This window comes from Macrosteles quadrilineatus, unplaced genomic scaffold (assembly GCF_028750875.1).
Source record: "Macrosteles quadrilineatus isolate MER2022 unplaced genomic scaffold, UCM_ALF_1.0 Scaffold_3__2_contigs__length_128488019, whole genome shotgun sequence".
NCBI classification, from domain to species: Eukaryota; Metazoa; Arthropoda; class Insecta; order Hemiptera; family Cicadellidae; genus Macrosteles; species Macrosteles quadrilineatus.
The window spans coordinates 4,312,252-4,318,251 of record NW_026542596.1 but is presented as its reverse complement, the minus strand read 5'-3'; the positions used below and the strand labels follow the sequence as shown (position 1 = coordinate 4,318,251).

The 6,000-nt window shown below is 32.1% G+C and overlaps 1 long non-coding RNA gene across 1 annotated transcript; it reads left to right on the top strand.

The window, feature by feature from the left end:
• Positions 1 to 1,905: 1,905 nt before the first annotated feature.
• Positions 1,906 to 5,741, top strand: LOC128989883 (uncharacterized). The gene is made up of 3 exons (XR_008490470.1): positions 1,906 to 2,034; positions 4,481 to 4,692; positions 5,511 to 5,741. It is a non-coding gene; the product is annotated as an uncharacterized LOC128989883 (long non-coding RNA).
• The last annotated feature ends 259 nt before the right edge of the window (positions 5,742 to 6,000 follow it).

Genomic DNA, 6,000 nt, shown 5'->3' with positions numbered 1-6,000 from the left:
CAAATTACGGCAATAAAAAGTTTCTGATTTCTGATTTCTGTAAAAATACGTCCATTATTAACGGAGGAGTAGTGTTTCGTAGAAATCACCTACACTGATGCTTGTACCACAGGCACCAGGACACCATTTCGTAGCTATAGTTAATTGACCACGTTGATTGTCATTGCCATTACATTCAAATTCTAGATTCTATATGATGAACGCATTAATCCTAAAGAATAGCGTGATTATCTTATAGGTAAGTGAATGTGACTCATTGCCACACAAGAGCCTTTAGCTGGAGTTTATTTTGGAGGTAGGCTTACAAACATCTAATGTTGTTACAAATCAAAGCTATTTACCAGACTTAAGTCTCAGAACATGATCACACAACCTTGATGCTTTGAGTAATTTGACAAACATATAACAGAACACAATGAGAATGTTGTTATTGTTACTGACACACTGACTAGTTAACTGATAAGAGATATTGTCGGTGGAACTGTGAAAGGTGAAAGTTATAACATCAAGGCTTGCTTGGTAAACGCTAGTGACTACCATTCTGTTTTTCTCCAAACAAAAATGGTCAATTCCTTAGCATTATTAACATTCATGTTTATAAGCTGAGAAATCATAATTATGTACTTCTGTTGAATCCGTAATCCTACACGGGAATGCTACTGAGGCGTATTTTAACTCAATATATGAAATGTAAGATGAGTATAGGATTGTAGTGAAAATCACAATGTAACTTTATTACTGACTACGAGCTGTGGACCCATTCTAAGGACGGGAATCGAGAAGTCAATTAAAACTAAATAGGTATAATTTATGCAGCTATTTAACATGCATATTGGCAAATCCTGGCAGTTTAATGGGGAAATCCATTTTTGTAAGCAAATGTCACGAGACCACCTATTTGTTTAATCCGATTATAGGCCACTGACACCTTAAGAGGATTCTGCCATCCCATATCTTCTATCCCCTCATCTAACGTAGATCCCAGTAAGAAGATGTCTTTCATTACTTCAAGAGGTCGTTTACCTTGTGGTACTGCTCGGAATATACTTTTAAAAGTTATTTATCTTCTCTCCATCCCACATAGCCACTCGAGCCTTTTACTTTTGGAAACACCCTCAAATCTGGGTGTTTATCAACTTTTCTGAGCTCTGTTCTTGTAAGACTAGATTACTTACGTCAATAGCTCATTGAATCTTGAATTTCACTTCATGTTTCAGTACATGTTTCGACACATTGTCATCATCAGCTGAGTACTAACCAGTGAAGTTTTTATTCACCATATGGTTTCGTCATTGTTCAATTAAATAAACACGTAACACGTAACACGAATACGACACGACACGGAACATATACATTTACAACACGTAAAGCTTTATGTTCCGTGTCGTGTTGTATTCATGTTACGTGTTTATTTAATTGAACAATGACGAAACCATATGGTGAATAAAAACTTCACTAGTTAGTACTCAGCTGATGATGACAATGTGTCGAAACATGTACTGAAACATGAAGTGAAATTCACGATTCAATGAGCTATTGGCGTAATCTAGTCTTACAATAATATCTACAGCTCAGGGGCTTAACAATGAATTAAAAAAAAAAAAAAAACTCTATGTTCTTTTATATCTCAACCTCTGTTATCTTGAACTGGTCCGTATATTGTCTCTACACTCTAATCTCAAAGTTTCTGAACCATACAGTACTAATGGTTATGAATCAATTTTGGTTTTTACTCAGTTGTTTCATTAGTCAAGGCCACTTAAGAGAAATGGACTACTAATATATCGCACTTATTGTATCACTTAACTCTCACAGTGTACTCTAGTTGAGGTGTTTAGTCACTAAACTGTAGAAGTAGAACCATCATATCTTATCAATTCACTATCTGATGCAGGTTAGCCACCGGATGTGTAGGTTAGTCAGTTCCTGAATCAGTTGATTACAATTTTCAGATCAATTCTCATTTTCACTACGATCAACTAGTTTGTGATCCTGTGCAGTTGGACATTACAGTGGTTTAAGGTTTAGATTGTAGTGAGTATTTAAGTTAGTAAATATAGACCCTAATATCAATATTATAAAATCAACTTAAAAGTGAACTCTACAAGTTGTTTTTGTAATTTTATCAGGAGTGAATATATATGTTTAAATTGATCTGTAAATTTTCATTTGAATATCATAAATATCTTTATTTTAATATAAGAGAAGTAGACTTAAGGAAAATATAAGATTTAGTTTACCACATCAAACATTAAAAATTCTGCTGCTCGTTTATACATTTGTTTTAATTTTTCTATTTACATACTATGCAATCAGATTTCAATGTAACTCTTATCTACTATTAAGGAAACCTTTTATTCACTATCAATGTTCTAGCAAATTTATTTGATTCGCAAAGTATCACTGGACAAGTACCTATTTGTTCTAAATTTCAATAATATTGACAAACCCATTTTTTTACTCCCACTATAGTTTATGTTTTTACTAAAAATCATCCAAAAAGTTAATCATTTTATAGGCTACCAATCTATTATTATAGACCAATAAACTTATGTTTCTTTAATAAGCATTTGTTAAAATTGAACAAAATTTTTTTCCAGCTTAAGCAAAGTAGTCGTTTTGTTTACATCTTATTTATAGATTGATATCCTACTATTTAAATTATTTTATTTTTATTTTAGAGTGTTTTGTGATTAATATTTTCAATAATGATATAACAATTAATAACTCTGAAAAAAATACAAGAAATACTTTTTACATAACCTGGCTTAATACATCTAAAAATATATAAGATTAACTTGAAACTTGTTGACTTGAATAGAGATCAACTTAAATAAAATAGGGATCGAAAAAAAGCATAGGTGAGGTTTTTTAGGTATAAAGAGTGTCCTGTAGGTAAGTACACAAATTTATGAATATGTGTAATGGGTCAAAATAAAATGAAAATAAAGAATATTTTTTCAAAAAACTTCTCATTATGTAGCAAGAAATATTTAGCATTTCAAATTATCCATCAAATACCACCAAGTTCGAATAAATCAAATGATAATAAAAATAGCTAAGAAATCACAATTTTTAAACGTAAAAGGAGGTGCGCCCTAACAGTCTAGACTGTTTTTTTTCTCAGCTATTTATTTATTATTGGATCTTTTACTTAGTGTTGCCATATTTTAGTAATTAAAGTTATAAAAGTAAAATGGCTGCCTTTTTAACCAAATAATATGTTTTATGGTTATTTGCCATAAAAAGTTTATGGCTCCTAAAGATTGTTTACCAAATTTCATAAAGATTTCTTAAATAGTTTTAGGATATGACTTTAAAATCCAAAAAACCTAAAATGGTGGATATTTTGCTAACAAGGTTTTTGCAAAAAATTTTATTCTCAATTTTCATGTTATTTCGTATACCCATTTAACATACCCCTCATTTTTCGAACTTGCTTATGGGACACCCTGTATGTATAAGTAGGGTGAATATTGTTTGTCTAGATTAGATTAATTTATTCCTATCAATGTCAATGAGTAAACTCATTCTTGAGTGTGTGGGGCTGACTCAGAAGACATTTTATTCCCATGTTAAAGCTGTAAATAGTTTTATGATAAAAATTAACGTAAAAGTTAATAAAGAAAGACAATGAGAGTGTGTGTTGATGTATACAGAGTGTCCCGTACGTAAACAACCAAACTCCGGGAAACGGGTAAAATTAAAGGGAAAATCAAGAATGACATTTTTCCCAAAAACGCTTTGTTAACCAGAGATCCACCATATTTTTACATTAAAATAATCAAGTACAATATTTTAGTGTATCTTTGAATTTATTCAAACAATCTTTGTGGAACTTGCTTAGTATTTTAGTACAATAAAAAAATGAGTTGGTCCAATCCCGAATTTCAAAATAGAGGGCCTTTACATGTTTATTTCTTAAATTCTAAAAAAGGGGTAATTATTATGAAAATATGTCAAGAACATTTTTGTTTACCATTTTAAATGTTCAATGAAACAACACCAATTGAAAAAGATCCAATAACAAATAGCTCAAATACCAAAATGATCTTTAGTTGAAAATAAGGCAAATTGAGGCACACTTTGTATAGCCTAGCCAGATGGATGACAAAGTTTTTTGGAGAAAATTACATTCTTGATTTTTATTTTATTTTGACCTATAGAACCATTTCCTGAAGTTTGACTGTTTACTTGGATGACGCCCTATATTACTAATTCTGTCGAATACGCCTAATTGTTGACCAAGCCAAAAATAACAATTTATTGTCAACTACAGCATTTTTATGTCATACGAGTTTCATAGTAACAAAAGCTAATGGAGAAACTCATTCTGGGAATAGCTTATTTAACAATGTAATGTACCACATTGGCAAGAGCTAGTCCATGCATACGGGATGTCTGTCTACTACTATTATACTGAGTCAAAAGTCAATAGTAGGATACCTGTTGACTTAAACCTCGCAATGTCCAACTCCAGGTCCAGCTATGATCGCCCGGCTAGTAGTGATTGTGTCCATGGTGGCTGTATGCTTGGTGTTAGGCTGGTCCTACAATGTATCAGCCAATCCTATCTATGTCCCCAGTAGAGACACTTGTCCCCCGGGGTATAAGAGAGACTTTCTCAACAGATGTAGAGAGATCATACCTTCCTTTGACAACTGGAACTACAACTGACTGTAGCATCTTCATGTAAGTTCGTGGATTACATTTGCTCAGATTTTGTTTGATTATATTTGCATAAATCTTTGCCTAGGCATTTTTTTTTAATTTTCAGGACGGTCCAAACCCTGGTATTTTGACAACCTTTTTGTTGGCTGGAATGATTATTTTGATAACCCAAAAATGGCATCTGTGCTATAACCAATAGATGTACTGATATATGTGTGTAATATTTCCCAACCTGTAGTACACAATAACCACTACTTATGGTTAAACCTTGTTTTAGGTTAGAAAAATAAAAAATGATAAACATATTCTATCCTTAATTTTATGGGACCAAACCTTTGTTCATGCAATTTATAAAACAATTAGGAGATGTTAGGACGTGAACAATGAACATAATATGTCCTAATCTCGCCTTCTAAACTCATTAGTGGTTGATGATGGAAGTGTTGTGCTGCATCCTTCTGGGTTTTTTTTTTTTTTTTTTTTTTTTTAAGAATTAATGTTTTTTAAAGATTTTTAACATTTGATTGTAACAGCCATTGTATTCTATTAGACTAGAGATTGTACTGTATATACTCATTCACTAAATTTAGGCGGGTTTAAAAGAAGAAATCTATCCCCTTCACTAGATCCTACCTTTGAAAAATAGCTCAACAGCTGAGGTTTGCATAAACTCCAATCAGCTGCAGCATACAATCAACTGCAAAAGAGTGATGGGGAACTTCCCTTCAAACCTCCTAGGTTACTCTCTCATAACGATGATATAGGGCTAGTATGAATCATTATTTTACTAAATGGATGAATCAATAATACAGTGTCTACATAATGGCATTTTGTTTCAGGAGCTATCTCAACAATTAACACATTGAAGAAGACCACTTTCTTCTACCAACTTCTCTTATGTTGAAAACTTCAGCCAGCATCACTTAATCATGCATTTAAATTGTTCACCAAATTATTTGTTTTCTGAATACTTCTAAAGTAAATATTTCATCCAGTACAAATGTACTTGTGTATTAGTATGTACCCTTTTTCTTAGTAATACCCTGTGTCCCAAATTAGGTGGGGAGGTGAGTTGGAATTTTATTTTTAAAGAGAGTATAAGTACACAAGTACACTTGTGTTCAAGTATCCATGTGCCACAATAAATTCTGTATATACATGAAAAACTCGTAAAACATAATATTAACCTTAATGTTGATGGTGGATAACCATCAAAAAACGGTTACAAACGTTAACGTTTACATATATATAAATTTGAACGAATAATTGTGTTTTTGGCCTCTGGCGACAACAAATTGAAAAAGTAAATCGGTCCTGGTCTTACCATGC